The sequence below is a fragment of the Struthio camelus genome, chromosome 2 (genome assembly GCF_040807025.1).
Source record: "Struthio camelus isolate bStrCam1 chromosome 2, bStrCam1.hap1, whole genome shotgun sequence".
Classification (NCBI taxonomy): domain Eukaryota; kingdom Metazoa; phylum Chordata; class Aves; order Struthioniformes; family Struthionidae; genus Struthio; species Struthio camelus.
The window spans coordinates 80,390,204-80,408,565 of record NC_090943.1 but is presented as its reverse complement, the minus strand read 5'-3'; the positions used below and the strand labels follow the sequence as shown (position 1 = coordinate 80,408,565).

Genomic DNA, 18,362 nt, shown 5'->3' with positions numbered 1-18,362 from the left:
GCGGTAGGGTGTGTGTGGGGGTATGTGGTTTTTTTTTTTTTTTCCCCCTCTCCTTTTCCTTTATCTGATGTCTTTCTGAGTTCTGTGCAGTTTTCTGGCTTTGTTAAGAAGCTAAAATTGCAATTTTTAGTTATCGGACTTAGCAATCATGGCCAGCATTTATTGACTTTTAAACTGCTTTCTGTTATCTTAACACTGTCAGATCCCCTTAATCCCCTTTCTGCTAATCACAATTAAAAACAATGAAATTCCTCAACTTTTGTGGCCAGGTAAAAGACTGGAGAAGATCTTTATCTGAGAAAGCTTCAGCTTGAGGGAGGCAAGAAGCTGCATCTGCTACCGGTGGGAACAGCGCGAGCAGAGAAACTGGTACTAGAAGGCTGCGTGCCCGTTTTAGGTTGTCCTCTGCGTTCGACCAAGAGACGTTTTCGCAGAGGTCAGGTAGGAAGGTCGTGGTGGAAGAAGACACGAGGATCCATTAGCGGCTGACTTTAGATTTTTAAATTTCGGTATTTATTGCCTCATGGCCTAGTAAAGTTCAGTTTTTATGGCAACAATTAATACTCGGTGTTTTGAATCTTGAAATTTGATTTATGTATGAAGCTCTCCTTCAAAAGACTGAGTGCTCAATGGCAAACTGCTGCAGGGCGAGGAAGTGGATAAGAGGAATTAAATGCAACTCTCAAGTAGGGGTCTGTTCTGTTTATCAAAGAGCCTTCCCCAGAAGGAGTAATAATATCCTGTTAGACAAAGAAATGAAGAAAGGACAGATAGAAGAAAATTAAAACTAAGAAGCAAAGGTTTTTTTAATAGAGCGGAAAGCAGGACATAAAACTTGGAAGCTAAAGAGGAAGCGTAGAATGAGGACGTAGGCTCTCTCTGTAATACATTGCCAAGTCAATATAATTTTCTTATATTTCAGTTTGGTGGTTTTCTGCTTGGAAGCAAAGCTGCATACAGCCGGTGCTTGCTGGAAATGGGTGATTATTTTCCTTGGAAGATTACAAGTTGCTTTGGGTATTAATTATGGTGGTGGAGTGGGTAAATTGATAGATTAGAGAGTTCGAAGTAACATGCAAAGAGCTTCAGATGAGCACAATTGTCCCCTATTGCTTTGTTCAGTTTGGAGATGGTAAGGTGTCTCACGTTTCAGAGTACACTGCATGCAAGTTGAGAGCGGTGACAGAAATCTAGTTTCCAGTGTCACGTAAAAGCGTAGGCTGGAGCAAACCTTTGGCCGTTTTGGTACGGATTAAATCTCTTCTCAGGGTGAGACGGCTAGAAGCATTCAGTTTGAGATTTTTTTTTTTTTCCTTCCCCCTTTAAGTTAATCGTTGATAAACAAAATAAAATGCTGCCTGTATTTCCTCAGCCTTGTTTGGTTTTGTTGCTTTTGAACGCTTCTGCTCTCATAGATCGTCCAGCCTCTGTAAAGTTACCAGTGGCAACACGTTCTGCTTAGCTCTCCTGTGCTACCAGGTACTGGGAGATTAAAATGCTAACTGGGTTGCTACTGTGGATTGCGTTATTCTGTGTTCACATGGAAACTGTGATTATTTGTATCCTTTCTGGATGCTGACTGTGTCATGCAGCCACAGGAGTATAATCCTCACTACTGGCTATTGCGATTTGCTGAATTTCAGCTGGTCTAGCAGAGTTTCCATCAGGTTACAGTGGGGTGGGTACATGTAGCACACTTGCTGAAAATCACGGGTCGGAGATAGGAAGTGAGGGTTGACCTCAGCGGTCAGGAAGGCGAGGGGTGTCCGGAGACGGGTCTGCGGCAAGCGAGCCAGGAGCCGAGAGACTGGGCAGCATGCACGGGGAATGACTCTGCTGTTTGCGCAGCTCTAAGATTAAAAAGGGCTGGTATTAATTTGTCGAGACAGATGTGATGGAAAAACGAGACTCGGGTAACTATCGTGAAGCTTTGAAAGCGGTCTTTGGCGTGTTGTGAAATATGCAGCCAAGGGTGTTTTCCTAAACCAGAGGTGATGTGCTGTTGGCTCTCAGTAGGCAACGCTCACTCTATGGCGCGCGCTGGCGAGGTGGCGCAGATGTGCTGCAAGTGGCATTTGAGGTGGGGAGTGTTTTTTTTCAGTGGGATGTTTGTAATTTGCAAGTGCCCGAGAAAGTGTGCAAAATACAGCAAATCCTTTACAGGGCCTCTGGCATGTAAACAAAGAAGCAAAACTCCTCAGCTCTGAGGGCTGAGTTTATTCCGTTCACGCTAATTGGCTTGGTCCTGTACGAGGCCAGGAAGACCTAGCCTTACACAAAACGCCAAGTATAGCCTGACACCGGGCTCTGAGGTGTTCTTGAGGGATGCTGGAATTGCAGTTTGGAGGAATCCTTGTAAGAGAGGCAGAATGCTGTTTTGTTTTTAACATTAAATTTGCAAAAACTTGCTGAGACTTTTGCCTGGTGACTATTGTTCAGCTGGCCTCTCCGAAGCATACTGAAGCATATTTGCTGTATTGTGGTGATTAGAAAATATTAATTTCATTGGACATAAAAGTCTCTAATGAAAGGTTGACCATTTTTTGCCACCGTTAATTTCTGAACTTTTTGCGGATGTGATTGCTGCTATGATTACAGAATACCAAATTGAATCTGGGGACATATGCAGTACAATTTTACCACTAGCCTAGTCAAATACTTTTTAATGAGACAAAGAGCTAGTTGAGCAGCCAAATTGGTTTGTTTACTTCAATAGCTTAATTGCATTAAAATCAAAGAGCTTGCATGGGCAGGGAGCAATCTGTGTCGTTGCTGGACTCCGTTAATCGCCTCCTTGACTGAAGGCAGCAGTAGGAAAAGTGACTTATAGATAACTGAGTAACTTTACACCATTGACGGTTCCCAGCAGGATGTTAGTGTGCAATCACAAACCTCTGTGGATTTTTAAAATTTCCATTTCCCCAAACAGAGGCCCATTTAAAAAAATAAAAAGGAGAATATGCTTTTCTGCATGAGTGGCAGCATTTTTTTTTTCCTTTTTTGCAAAAAGGACTAACTGGAAATATATGTGCTTGGGCTTTTGTATGTGATCGTATTGTCTGAGTTTGCCTTTAGATCTTCATGCTCTTGACGACATTACTAGATATATTTTTTTTTAAATTCATATTGCTTATTTTCGCAACATCATAGAGAGTTGGTTGGTTGGGACTGGTCAAAGCTATGTCTGTTTTCAGTCTGCCTCTTTCTAGCACCTTTTCTGGAGCATCCAGACTTTAGAAACTATGTATTCTTGAGAACTTTCATTGCTGGACCGAAATAGCCTGTGGAGAATTAACCTGAGGCTGGTATCTTGAAAGCACCGATGGATACAGCGGTTTCACAATTCACTTTTCACTGTTCTTGCAGTGAAGAGGCTTCAGCTAAGAGGACTTGGTAGGTATAGGAAAAAAGGAGAAGGGGGGGGAAAGAGGAAAGAGTGCCTCCTTCATCGGTCAAAGATAATTGGTTCTGTACTGAACATGCATTTTATGTTGTCTGTGAATGGGGATGTGACAGGTTTAACTAGGTTCATGAAGCAGTCAAAATTTACTGTGTAGCTGAAAGGTTTGCATCTGTTAATCAGATCTGTGGTGGGATAAAATAAAGACATCCTTGAGTCTCAATCCTAACAATTTATTATAAAAGGGAGAATAAGGCGAATCATGTTTGTTCTCTAACAGCTACTCTGCATGATACGCTTGGGTAAATATTATCTGGTGCTCCAGATAATAACATGTAACATAATAACATGTTGGCGGGGCGAGGGAAGGTGTATGGTGGGAGAATAGAACTTTTGAAGTTTGTGTTAAATATCCCTCTGGTGAAAGCTAATTAAAAGGCTGGATTTCTTTTGCCGTATCATTTATACGTTGATACTGGGGTGGTTGAAACTTGGTTTTTTATCTATCCTTTCTCCTTGCTCCCAGCGTTGGTGCCCAGTTCTGCTGATGGACCTGGTACAAAACTGGGCTCCAACCCCTGGAGTTTTGTGTATGCAATCAGCACATGGTAATGACTACTAATTACAGCAAGCTGGGGCTGGATCATGCTGGGACTGCAGCTGCTGCTGCATCTCCAGGAGACCTCGTGGTATGAGTGTGCGGGACCTTCAAGGTCCCTGCAGAAACGGGAGATGGGAGTAAGTGAAACGCTTGCTTTCCCAGATTCAACCTCAGAGGTGCTCTAGCTGGCAGCTTATCTCTTTAAAGACCATGATAGTTGAAGCAAACAGACTTTTACATGTTAAACAAAGCCAAGCAGCCTTCAAAAGAGCAAATAGAAATGAATAAGTAGGTAAATTCCTCTGCTTAGGTATCTTCACTACTCTTATTTTTTTGGTTCTGAAGCTGTAATCCTCCGAGGTCTCAGTCTCCTTTCCTAGACAAACTCTTTAGCAAACTCTTTTTCTTTTTTCCTTTCCTTTTTTTTCTTTTTCTTCTCCTTTCCATCAGTAACGGAAAAGGATGATTATGTGTTGTACTCTGGCCTAGCCGCCTTCTGCTTCCACTGTTGTTGACCCCAAATTTTGATGCCAAATTTTTGTTTCCCCTATTTGGGGGGAGAATTTTCAAATTGAAGACTGGACTTCTGGGGAGAATGGGAAAAACAGGTGGAGTGAGCAAAAGCAAACCTGAATATTAAAAAAAAAATTGCTAAACCTAATTGTTGCTAAAAAATCATAAGTACCTATAGATTAAGACTGAGAGGTTATATTTGGTGGTGATATCTGTTCATGGTGTTCCTAATCCTGTATCCTTGTTTCTTCCTTGGCTTAGGTATGGCAACAAAAACTGTTTGTAAGCTTCTATCGTGACCCAGATCAGGCAACTGGCCTAACTTCTACAATTTTTATATTTCCTTACAGAGTTTTACATTATAGTGATATTTAAAAAAAAAAAACATAGCTTTATATGAAGGCAAGAGCTAGCTTCTGATAAAGTGAAGTGCTGGGAGGAGCATTTTATTCTGGAAGTAGTCCACTTGAAGGACTAATTGGGTATTAAGGCTTGCCAGTGATTTTAAAGAATAAAGAATTTGTCTCTCAGAGTTGCTTCGTAATAAAACATAATCAACTGTGTGAGATAGACACACTAAGACCTATTTTGAATCTATTCTGAAATGATAGAAGAGTTCCTTTTTATATATTTATGCATGGCTATGTATGTATGTTTTGAGTACTGTTGGCCTAATTCAGAAATACTTGCACCCGCAATTATTTTCCCAGTTTCCACTGGGGTTATTGTACATATTTCATTTCCAGTATTACTCAATGTGTATGTGTTCCTCAGTTATTACACAGCAATTTAGTGCTTTTCATCTTCAACTGTGAATTTACTGCTGCATGATAAGTACTAATATTTGTACTTGAAGTCTATGATTGGTCAATAAATGAAGGAATTATGGAAGGAGTTTTGGATGATCTGAGTTCACATGTTTTATTAAATTAACAGGCTATCCTTACACAGAAAATAAGGATAATTCTGTCCACTAGAGGAAAAAGTAGAGTAGCTTCTAATCAAAACGACAAGAAAATTCTTTAAACGAAAAATAAGGCAACTGTATTTTGCCATAGGTCAATTATGTGTGCTGATGTAGCTTCTCAAACAAAAGTACAAATTTCCTAGATGTTAGCATTAGCCGAAAATAGCTCTTTCAAAATGGGAGCTTGAGCCTTGGCTTTCAGGCTTATGCGTGGAAGTGACAATGTGAGTTTCCTAGCATGAGAGAAGAGGCTCTTCAGCAGCACTTCAAAGCATTGCTTGTTTTCAGTCATGAAAATTGTGTGTGAACTGCAGATAACGATTGGCTGCAGGGTAAGAGTGGAAAAAATGGAAGTGAAATTAATATTCTCTGCTCACTGGTAATTTTGGCAAAGAGCAGGTAGCGAGAAGGACGCACCTAGCTGTTTTGTGTTATCCAAAATTGTGCTATTATCATCTGGTTTGCGTTAGAAACTGAATGATACCGGTAAAAGAAGCGAACAGGAGAAACTTGCATGAAAGCTAGTTACTTTCCCGTGTTTTAAGGCAGAGATGAAAAGTCCGCTGACCTTTTTCATGCTTGCGAGCTTAATTACAGCTTGAATTGTATCCTTATAGGAAACAGGTTTTCAGCCTTAGGATACTTGGGATTGTGAAAGGTATTCTTTCAGAATAAAAGCAACAGGCTCATGTATCTTTTTTTCCCCCCCAGTTTTTCTAAGAATATACAGTAATTACTTTTCAGTTTTGAGACTTTGGAATAAATTAGATAAAGCAGTGACTTTCTCCTCTGTGTCCCCTAACCACTGGGGAGTTGTCTTTTCTACATACTCAACTGTATTTGAGGGAAGAGAGTAAGAGATGCGCTTTTCTCAAAATCTTTGAGAGATGCTGGTTTTATTTCCAAGGGGGCTGGAAAAAGACTATTGCTCAGTTGCAGGCCTCGACTGCCACCTCTTTCCCCAGTTTCAGGGAAAGCATGTGAAATCTGTTAAGATGAAGGCTGCTTTTTAACAAATCTAGTTTTAATATTTATTCACTCTCTTATTAACTTATATTTTTGGCTGTAAGTTCTTTGTTTGCAAAGAACAGAACGTAATTTGTGCTTAAACAAGAAATAAGCTAATGTAGGCTGGTGTTTCTTTTCAACAAACCATGTATGATGCTTTCATTTATTTATTTTGATACCAAATGCCATCTGCGTTCTTCGTTATAACACTGCAGTTTTAGCAGTTCTGTGCTACGTTGCTAGAGCAGTACCGCATATGTTAATAATTTCTTTATTAGTTGGCATTGATGTCTGCTCCATGCTGTTAGTTCTGAAATTCTCCTCTGCTGCTTACCTCCAATTTAGTGATCCCTCAGACGAGCAACATGTTTCAGGTTGTACGGATGAAGATGAACTTAAAATATGTTAAACTCAGTAGTGTTGATTTGTTACACAGCTGACACAAAATAGCATAACTTGTTCAAATGTAGAATTCAAGACGGATAAAACTCCTACCCTGCTTTTCTGGGAGTTACCGCTCGTTGAGCGGGGAGAGGATGTCTCCTGGGTTACCTGCCAGCAGCTTCCTCTGACCAGATCAGAAGTGATACTGGACTCAGAGAGAGGGTGGCCGTCATCCTTGCTCTGCTCTGACTGTAGAGGGAGTTGAGGTTAGCTGTGGTAGCATAATTCAGCACTCATCCCAACTCATCTAAACTGAGCCTACAAGTAGAGAAGGATGCCACAGCAGCTTCTTGCTGGCCTTTCTGATAACATCTGAATTGTTCGCTTGTGCTACTCTAACGCTGAAGTTACTGCTGCTCGTTAGGGCACTTCCAGAACCACCCTGCTTCCACGTTCAGACTATGTCTTTTGATCGAGCCGTGTTAAATGCGTTCTGGTGTTTTTTAAAAAAAAAAAAAAATCATTGTCTATGATCAGGAACGTGGAGACGCTACTTCTTCCCCTGGTGTCCCGCAGTGCCTCTCGTTTTCACGTTCTTCGTGTGCCTCCGCACCTCTCAGAGGCAGGAGCAAGCTTGTTGCGCCTGTGGTTGGAGTTGGCTGCCTGGGAGGCAGCCCCAACCTGACAGCAGTGCTGCTTTTCAGTTTGGTGCCGTTCCAGGCTTGATGAGTTAACGCCATGCTGCTCTGTCTACCTGTCTCATGTTTTCCAGTGGGCTTGCTGGAAGATGGTCCAACCAAGCGGGTTGGCCAGCTTGGAGATCAGGAGGGGTAAAACATCCTGTAGAAGGTGGTGCAGATGCGCTCTGTGTCGTGTACACCTTTTGTTCCCTTGGTAAGGGATGAATTGAGTCTTGTTTGAATCTAAACCCCGTTGGCTTTTGCTGCCTGCCCAAACCCATTTGCTCTTTGGAGTCTTTCACGTTTGATGGGTTTTTTCTTTTTTGTGCAGCAGCATTGTTTTTTTTTTAAACTGCAGCACATCAACAGTGGGATTTGGAAGTGAACCAGAGTCAAGAGTTTGGAAGTTAGAAAACTTGTAACTAACTTTAAAACTAGAAAATGTAATTCAGAGTGTGCATATCCTCTCCCCTTCTCTGCTTCTGGCTACTGGGAAACCGAATTAATGCAGCGGACCGACTGCATGGGCAGTTCTATTTTATGGAGTCATATTTGCATGATGTGTGGAGGAGTCATCTCGATCCATCCGAGTAATTGCCTCCTGCTCAGTGTAAGCCCTGCTGAACTTGAGCTGACTGAGCATGTCTGCACCCTGCTCCCCGTTCCGGAAAGCTACAGAAAGTGAGTTATTCATAATATCATAATAATATTCATAGTATTTCAGGGAGCTGAGAGCGAGTAGGTGATTTGCTTCACCTATTTGATTCACAGGGAGCTGTGGCTCACCTTAGAGGGTTGGGAAGGAACTGGAGTTTGTCCTCGACCAGCTCTTCTGGCTTTTGTCTCTCTTTAGTAGCATTGTTGACAGAAACATCTCTGTCTTCCCTCCCTCTCCTCCTTTCCCCAAGCCAGTCTTATCATGGGGGAAAAGGCTTATCCAGGAAAAAAAATAGCCTTTGGATATTTCTCATTGGCTCAGGGATTTCCAGCAACTCGATGCCCTTCTCAGTTCAAGGGCATACAGGTATACGTGCAGGTATGGAACAGCTTGGGGAAGAGCTAGTGGTAGGAAAAATTCAATTTTTGTGTGAAATTCGGAGTTCCCAGTAGATCCACAGAGCTCTGCAGCTTTTTCCAGCCTCAGCTGCCTACTAAGGTGACCAAGTCCTGTGCCAGATATTGCCACTGTCCTGAAAGGAAGCCGTGTTAGCCTATGGTTATGCCAGCGCTATAATTTTGACTTCTGTTGTAATAATTATTATTCACTGTTGAGCCAATTGCTGTTTCACCAGATGGTAAAAGCTGTCACCCTTTGCCTTGTCTGACAGTTCTTGGCATCCCATCGTGCCAGAAAAAATGGAATCCACTTATTCCTGAGCACTTCTGGAGGTTTGGCTGCTTTACTCAGGTACTAAATGAGAACAAAGTTCCAAAAAATCTAATTAGATTTTTCTGTCTGCATGCGTTGTGTCATATGAGCTTGCAGTACTGCCAAGTTTGATCTCTAGGTGCATTATGGAAACTCGTGTCAGCTATTCCATGTATGTGCGTGTGCACACGCACACACATACACACTCACACACTCTCTCTCTCTCTCTCCTCTCTCTGTATTTTATGCTGAATCTAGGAAATGTGGAGACAGAACAAAATAAATTTTGTTCTTAGTCAAAATGCTTTCAATCTTTAGGGTGCGAAACCAGATGAACTGCAAAAAAGTTGATTTGATTATTGTCCAAACTCCTTGCTCAAATAATTGACAGAAAGATTCTAGTCACTTCGTTATATCACAGCTGATTGCAAGAGGGAAGGCAAGTCACAGTGATGCATCATATCAAGCACTTGAAACAAATTGATCAGTTCAGAATTGCATTCACATTGTTCTTTTGGCACATACCATTACTGGAAGTTTTTTTAATAATTCCTGGCATTTCGGACATCTCTTGGCATTTTGGGTTGGGAGATACGTTTTAGTCCAATCACAAACCAAAATCCCATCTTTATTTGATTATAACAGGGAACAGGTAGAAAGAAGAGAACCGTTTGTTACGGGTTGAAAGGTCAGCCGCTTTGGGGTTTTCGTCTTTATTTTTAAAAATAACATAGACATCTACTTTGTCTTTTGGGATTTGTACGTAATATAAATCTTTGAGGATACGTATCTACTTGTAAATTAAATGTGTGCGGGACTACTCTTTGCCACTGAAGCCAAGTGGCACAGAGCATCGTGCACCGATCCTGTTAAGGGATCCTGCAGAAAGCGGTGGGTAGCATGCAGGCTGTCGACGTGGACTACGTTCCTGCTGTGGAGAATAACAGCACTGATGAAAACGGTTACAGATAATGAAGTTTTAGTGCTTGGGAATATTTTTTGGTACTATATAATCAGCTTGTATAGATGTAGCTCGTTAGATGAAGCCTTCTGTTAGAAGCCACTAGGCTTCTGAGAGAGCACATTCAGCTGGGAAAAAACTATAATTATATTTGAACTGCAATAAAATCGCAAGCTGTACTGATGGCACTTGCGTGCAAAGAGACGCTAGTTGTGTATGAATTCATCTGTTGACTAACCTCATGTTGGCCTGCTTGCAGTCTGGTTTTAGATCCAGTTTTTAACAATGCTGGTTTGGCACCTACGTGTGTGGAATTTGTGGTCTGCAAACTCCTGGTAATGGACCTGGGCTCAAGGTCGGGCTGAATTCTTGACCAAACAGTGGCGATGCCTTTAAAGGAAGCAAAACTAAACATATTTCACAAGATTGTTTAGCCTTTTTGTGTGGAAAAATAGTGTTCAGCTTATTTGGACGTGGATTCTTTACTGAAGTGTATGAACAACTGTGATCAGATCTGCAATATATCGACCTGGTTACGGTAGAGGGGAGCTCGGTGGGGAACGTGTTTTTATAGCTGCTATCCCAGGAGGAGCCGCAAAGCGGCTGGCTTGGAGGTTGTTACGGGTTTGTAGATGGCAGCAGCTCGGATGGGCTTCCCCATTAGTCATGTTGAAGAACTAGCGAGAAAAAAGTTTAACAGAGTCCGATGATAGTATTGGACTATACAGTGCTTTGGGACTGAGATTTGCTTTGTAAACTGTCCTTAAAACTAACTTTAAAAAAGTTTCTGTGACAGCCTTCAAAGAGAAAATTGATTAAGGCTTTTAGAGAAATGTGTGCTATAACAATTTTCTGTACTTAACTGAGCAAAATCCAAGCAGGTGTGTGTTTTAACTGGTAAATGAGTACTGTGAATTTTTATACCTGCGCTGAGCCTGTTGGAAGGGCAGCCACGAGAACAGGATACTGTCAGCACTGCCTCAGGGGACTGCAGTTACGCATTTCGGAGCTGTCTCCAGGCCACCCTTGCAATCCATATTTCATTTGCAATTACAGCAAATATGAGAGCCTAAAAGTAGGGGGTGCATTTAATAACCCATTAGAACGACACAGCAATGTATTGAGGATTAATCAAAACTTCTTAAACAGGTGCTAAATTGATTTAGTGATTTGCATTCGGCTCAGTGCTGTATGCCTGTTCACAATAACTTATTTAAAAAATTGCCTTGCAATTTTCTCTTAATTGCACATGGTATGCTTCAGGGTGACAGTGAAGATATTAAAATATGAGTAACAGATGTGGTGGTTGCTAATAGAGCATCACATCCCATATATTTTCCTCATCCTGTTATTTTATTTATCTGCAATTGAAGCCTTTACTCTCTAAAAAGAGAGAATCCACTTCTTTTTAGGTGTCGTCCCCCCCCCCCCCCCCCCCCCCCCCCGCGGAGGGCTGAATGCGTCGTGTTTGCCTCATAAATCAGTACCTGAAGAATAGCCAAGCATGGCAGTTGTATGTCGTAACGTTATTGTTATTTAGGATTATTAAGTTGCAATCTAGCCTTCAGTATTTTAGATGTGCATCATTTGGGATCTGAGCTAAAGACTGCTGGAGGTCAGAAATGCTTTTGCATTGATTTCAGTGGGCTTTGTAGGAAATCCTTTATGGCTGTATGGTGCCATTGACTCAGCGTTTGGCCTGGTGAAGCTGCTTTTTGTTTTAGGTTAGCTCTAGGGAGATTTTTTTTTTTTTTTCTTCTGCAAGCCCAATTCTACTTGTATTTGTTGGGAATGACAGCATGTGCAGATCTGTATTTTATATCCTGAATTCTTGGGCGGCTGTTGACCACTCTTGGTCTACCTCCTCTTAGCTGCTCCATGCAGCCGTTGCGCCTCTTGTGCCCTGGCATGAGAGGAGGAACCCAGAGTTCTCGTGGTTCCTTACTAACAGTAAGACGGCTCCAAAAAAGACTGTTTAGTAGAATTTTTCTATGGAAGAGAAAGACTTAAATGAAAGCATAGGAAATTTAAGCCCCAGAAAAATACTTCTGTTTCCATTTCCTCTTACTTTTCTCCATAAGTCTGCTCCAGGGCTCAGCCACCCTCACAGTAAAGAAATTTTTCCTTATGTTCAGACAGAGCTTCCTGTTCTCGTTCTGTCGCTGGGCAGTCTGGCCCCATCCTCTTGACACCCTCCCTTCAGATATTTATGCACATTGATCAGCTCCCCCCTGAGCCTTCCCTTCTCCAGGCTGAACAGTCCCAGCTCTCTCAGCCTCTCCTAGTGGGAGAGATGTTCCTGTCCCTTCTTCATCTTAGTGGCCTTTTGCTGGACTCGCTCCAGCAGCGCTCTCTTATCCTGGGGAGCCCAGAGTTGGACGCTCTAGGTATGGAGATTGTCCGTCTTTCGCAGGGCGACTGCATGGTTCATGTAGCTCCTCGCTAAGCATGCATAGTGATATATTTTAGTAGCCTGATTTAGCCACTCCTCTGTGGCTACGTAGAGGCAGAGTGCAGCTTTCTGAAGAGCACAGCGAAGTGCTGCAAAGTATTTTTCACTTTGTGTTAATCATTCTCTGGAATTCCATTTATTTTTAAGACATCATCCTAGTTTTCTGATTTATTTCCTTTTAAGTTTTACTGCTCTGTTTAAATTATCATAGCACACAATTTTTTGACCAGATGCCTTGTTGCTTCCTTGTGATTCCGTGTGATACATATTGTATAAAATAAGGTTAGACAGAGTATAGAGCAGCAAGTACTAGAAAAATAGGATGATACAATTGCTCTCTGGGAAACTTTCCCCCAAATGTCAGATGCTACCCCTGCAGGTGGAAAATAACCCTGAGCTAATTTTTCAGGGTAGTGACTTCCCACACAAATAATACTGCTACTGGAGATAGTATGTCAGATGCCACTTAGATATCACTGGGTTTATCATGTTGTCTGGGTTATCATCTGGGTACAGATCTAAATACTGTGTCTGAGTAGAAGGATACTATGGCTGAGACTAGTATTTGGACTCAGGATGGTCCATCCGAATCACTGACGAATTATTGGGGATCCTTCCTCAAGCACTGTAGATCAGACTGATGTGGTAGCTGCCAGCTTTGAGCAGGTGCACAGGGTGACGTGAGGTGCTTCCACTCCTAGTCTTTGTGGGCCTTAGCTTGGGCTTGGGTGCCTGGGTATCCATAGGTACTTGCACATAGGTATATGTGTTCTGCAAAACGCCATGTGTCTGTCAAATCATGCTGACCAAGTTCATTATATCTGTTGGGATCCATCATGCTTGATAGGATGAGCTCATGTGTAATAGCAGCTTTATCTGTTTATCTACCTGTTTGACCTCTTTCTACCCTGTGTGCTTCTAATGGGTGTGGTTGTGCTGATTGCTGGCAAGGTGTGATTTGTTACCAAGTTTTCCTGCTAGGAAAAAAGCCATTAGAGCAGTAAAATGGAACCTAACTTGTTTGACTTTTCTTTGGCTCTGGTTATAGTTTTGCAGTATTGATACAGAGCGTTGCTTGGCCAGTGTAGCTGCCTCTGAGTGGAAGGGTTTTGTGAGAATGAAGTCCCTACGCCAGTAAGGCACACCTAATTTAGATGTAACGTAATGCCTTTTTTCATAGTATGCTCTGCTGTATCTACTCACGCTTTCGCATCTGCATTGTCTTGCAGTAGCTCACTCCTCCCAGTGAGGATTTGGGCACAGAGAGAAAGGACATTGGAAAGGATACTGTCCCTGAGCTGAGATTAAACAGAGCTTCCTGTACTGAAAGTCTGACCACTGAGGTCTTGGAGTGTTTTTTAAAAGAAATGTGCCTATAGGTGAGAAACACTGAGGAATTCTTGTTTCTCATATGTTTATTGTAGGCTTGATAGCAGAGAAAGTGTTTCTAACAGTCTTTTATTGACAAGCGTGTGACAAGTGTGATCCATTAATGTGAAAACCAGAAGCTTTTCTTTATAGCTGATAATGCTGTTCTGGAAACAAACTTTTTAACTTCTGTGCCAAAATATCCATGTAGTAGTTTTCATTTTGACAAATGGACAAATTTTGGCTTTGTTTAAATGAAGTGCTTTTCAGCGCTCTCCCATCGCTTTGGATAAACCCCAGGAGCTGAGTATTCTTTGCCTTGCTGAAATGAACTGTTGCCCTCATAGGGTCTTTAAGATCCTAAGTAAAGCTGGTCCTAAACTGACCAGCTTTTTCTGGAAAGAAGCGAAAGAAAAAAGAGATGGGTAGGAGATGTGGTCAGACCTTAAAATAGAGCGTACTGTAGAAGGAGAACATCCTTCACAGTTCAGGTGCTTTTCTCATAAAACCATCTGCACGGTTTCCTCTGGATGTGGAGGAGGAAGGAGTTGTGCATGCTTCATGTTGGTGTCCTTGAGGGCTGGCCGGGTGTAATACTGGCTGCAAGAATGATGACGAGTGCCACAACGTTTGCCCCATTCCTGGCCTCTCTTGGGCAGGATCCAGCCAGGCATGCAGATGGACGAGACGGGTAAACCACCGGCGGGGTGAGGGAGGAACCTGACCATCCTCAGCTCCGAGACGCTGCCTCAGAGTTCCTGATTGCTTTGTTTCTATAATCGACCTGTTTTGTGCTATATAAAACACTCGTGAGGTTTTTTTTTTTTTATTATTGTTTGTTTTTGTTTTCTCTCTAGTCTGGTCTGTTCGGTGTAATCTCGTGCCGAGATAAGACGTGGAATTTAGCCCTGAGCGAGGGACTTGCGTGGCTGTTCAAAGGTATTGTGCGACTGCAGAAGACTTACAGAGGCGGGAGAAAAGCATATTTTATCTCCTTTTAGGACATTCAGGAATTGTTTATGTAGCTGATTTTAAGCAAAGGGAGGGGAAAAAGGTTCACATTCAGTTCAAATTACTGTGGATTTCTGAGTTTTATAGATTAATTTCTTTTCTCAATTTCAAATGAAGTAAAACAGTTCTCAGTTACATCATGCACTTCATGCAGTGTAGTATTCATTGTATTTGAGTATTCAGAAAACAAGATACCTAAATCAACTATTGAAGCTGAATTTGGGAGCAGTCTTGGCTATGAAATACTGTGCTAAGTACCCGTCATTTCACTCCTTGTAAATCGTGTGCTGATATCATTGTTCTCTTCCTAATCAGTATGGGCATTTTTCATCATGTTTACTTACATATTCTTATCATAAAAAGACAAAAACTGCAACTGGCTAGTCAAAATAGCACTTCATTTAGACCTTTTCAAGTATGAGTATGTGTTTCCTAATCTTCTAGACAGCTTTTATAAAAAGAAAAATACACTGAAGCGAACAGAGTCGTTTTTGAGGGGAAAGAAAAAAAGATTTCAAGACGCCAGATCTTGTCTGCATGTCATTTTCAATACGCGCGTAACCTATGGGTCAAAAATCGTCCTTGACGTAAAAGTAATCTCATTTTGTAATGTTTAAGGGGAAAACGGTTTGTAATAGTAAAATTCTTTCAAAAATGTAAAGCATGGGGGCTAGGAATGGGAATGGGACAGTACAGTAGTGTATTGAAGTAATACTAATGTTGATAAAATGACTAAAACAATACTTGACCGGAGGTGGTTGATTAACAGAATAAAATGAATCTGGAATATCTAGAAGAAGTGTATGCTTGGAGCAGGAAGATTTTGAGGTTTTACTTCTTTTGCAGCTGTTTTATAGCAAAGACATTTGAACTCCCAAATAGGCAAAATATGAAATACCCATTGCAGTTTACACAAAAAATAATAATTTTGTACATTCTTCTTGACTTTACAGGGCTAAAAAGTGGGAAAGGTTGATACCAAGACTTTCATGAAGCATGTTATTAAAACAGATGAAAAATCATAATTTCAGTAATAACCAAAATCACCTTCCTGATCTAAAGGGTGAGGAGTTTTTTTTTTTTTTTCCATGTATATTTGTTCTTCAACTATTAACTTAAGAAAACTCTACCTTTGCTTTCAAAGTGCATCTTGAGGGCTTGCAAATGAAGGAATGTAGTTTTCCAAAACATAAAGAAAACCCCCAAACCCTCAAAAAGGAAAGTTTAAAGAAGAGCAGAGTAATCAACCTCGGCTTCAGTTGCATTACTGCTGATGCATAACGAGAAGATACTAGTTCTGTAGGTGCTCTGCCTTGTCTATGAGCGCACTGTAGGTGGGAAGCACAACTGACGCCCGACATACCCACTGGGAAAAGGCCTGTTTTTCCGCTCTGTTTGCGCGAGAGTTGTACAATAACCATAGCCGTGGAATTAGGTGTGTGCCTTTCCCTATGTAAACAAGCCCTGCCCTCTGCCCAAGATTATACGGGTGCAGCTTTTTGCCGTATTACTGAGACTTTGGACTTAGCGCATTGCAGATAAGGAACTCTTGTCCCACATCACGTCTTAATTTATGGCTTAATTTGTGGATATATAGGGCACCAGGAATGGCAGCGTTTGGTTTATTATTCAAACTGAAGTGATTTTTCTACTGCTAGTTAGTAACACGTGCTCACATGAGGAGACCAGAGAAGTGGTGCTGGCGGGGCCATGGGCTAACCTTGCTCTCCCAGGGTCAAAAGCACGGAAGCTGCAAATGAGATCAGGAGGATTGAGCCAACGCTTAAAAAGAATACAATTTAAAAAAAAAATCGAACCAGTGAAAACAGAAGTAGAGTGTTTTATGGTATGGGGTTAAACTTCTAGGTCCTGAACTTATGCTTTGGGTCTGAGCTAGTACTCTGTTTCGCTGAGCATAACCACTTACTCCTCTGCTGCTGCATGAAATACTTGTGTGCGCTCTCTGTGGCTCATGGGAAGATATGTGACCAGAAGCTTGTAGTTGGCCTAATGCTTACCTGTAGAATCAAGAACATCTTTCAGCATTACTCATTTTGAAGACACGTAATATGAAAAGTAGGAAAACATTTTTAAAAACTTGTATTCAAAATTATGGGGCATTTTCAGTATGAGAAATTTTGCCGTAGATTTGACATGTACAAACGTGAGTACTTTTGAGTTCCCGTTTGCGTTCCATTTAATGCATACGATCCTGCTGTCCAAGTATTTGTTACCTTCCAGTTTCTTTTAAGGGCGTGAGCATCCTTTTAATTGGGCACTGGCTGCTTGCGGTATTTTCTAAAACACTTGCTCGACTGCTTCCTAATGCAAGATCAATAACTTCATAGCTAATTAAACGAACCGCTTCCTAAACATAGATGTCCTCCTCTATCTGCTTTGCACTCATCCCTTTCTACAGCCTCTGGTGATGCTAATCTGCTGTGCTGCGTGTTAATGCCCAAGTGCCCGAACGCCTGGGCAGTTCGGCGCTGCCCATGGGATCGCTAGCCGTAGCCAGCCAGCGATCCCACGCAAACAGCCGTGCAACAGGCGTTGTAACTTCATAACTTGAAATGCAAGGACATAGTTATTTACCCTAAATATAACTGATGGCAATAGAAAAACATTTTGTTTTAAATTACTCTTAAATATCAGCCAGCTCTTGTTGTTGTGATTAGTTTGCTTGGATTTTTTTGTTGTAAAAGTACGTTTGGCACTTTAAAACTGGTATGCACTGAAAATACCTTTTACCTTTAGAGTATGGTTTATGTTATGTTCCTAAGGCAATTCCTCTGTGTTTGTCTTGGATTTTCTGTAAAAACTCTCTTCGAAAACAAGTCAGATTAGTTAATGTATTGGAAATGATGAAAGACCTGGTAGTGCTTGGGTTGTTGTATTAGAAGAAAAAAGATCAATGAGATTGAACTTGGTCAGTGGTAGGAACGTATTTTTGGTAAAGTCTATATGTGTTTTGATATGTATATTTAAGTTAATGTTTGTTCACGTAGCTGTCCCCAAAACAAATCACCAAAGGACAAGGAACAAATCACCAAATGGAAAGGAAAATACTAGTAGAAGGGAAGATCAGTCCCAGTTGTAAAAACTGAGCATTCCTATAAATTCCTCTACTGCGTCTTTTTTAGAAGTGGCAGAACTGTTTTCAATATTCCAGAATATTAAAACTGATATAAAACTAGTTTTTATAAATTTCCCTGGCAATAACATTAGAACATTTGAATTATGTATGAATAGTCTAATATATTAAATGTGTAGTTGTAGCAAACTTTTATTTACTCGATTAAAATTAAGTCTTGGTTGTAGACCTTTTCATTCCAGCTGGCTGGCGGTGTAAGCACGTTGTGAGGGAAGGCATTTGGACAGAAAAGGGGTTAAAGCTCTTCTTGGGTAAGCGTCGCAATGCTGCCACTTTTTCCTTATCCACCTTCTCCCACCTTGACCAGCGCTGGAAACCAGCATCCCTTGCCTTCAGCCTTGCCGCTCTGCGAGCCTCAGAGCTTTCTGTTTTATTGCGTTCCACTGACTGCTTGGCCTTGCATTTAATTTTGGGAACAAGTAGTTGAGAGCAATTTTATTTGGAAAACCTCAGCATACTGGCACGACCAGCAGTAGCAGTTGCAACGGTCAAGC

At 41.4% G+C, this 18,362-nt stretch overlaps 1 protein-coding gene across 26 annotated transcripts in view; it reads left to right on the top strand.

Moving 5' to 3' along the window:
• SEMA5A (semaphorin 5A) overlaps window positions 1-18,362 on the top strand; it is a 315,141-nt gene that overhangs the window by 16,571 nt on the left and 280,208 nt on the right. For 8 of the 26 annotated variants that reach the window (XM_068931379.1, XM_068931382.1, XM_068931381.1 and 5 more), the window contains exon 2: window positions 14,561-14,642. The exons of 16 other annotated variants lie outside the window; for them this stretch is intronic. The gene's annotated coding sequence lies outside the window, so the exon portion shown is untranslated. Of the gene's footprint in view, window positions 1-14,560; window positions 14,643-15,667; window positions 15,778-18,362 lie in introns of all 26 variants that reach the window. 2 more of the 26 variants (XM_068931389.1, XM_068931398.1) reach the window with 1 other exon arrangement.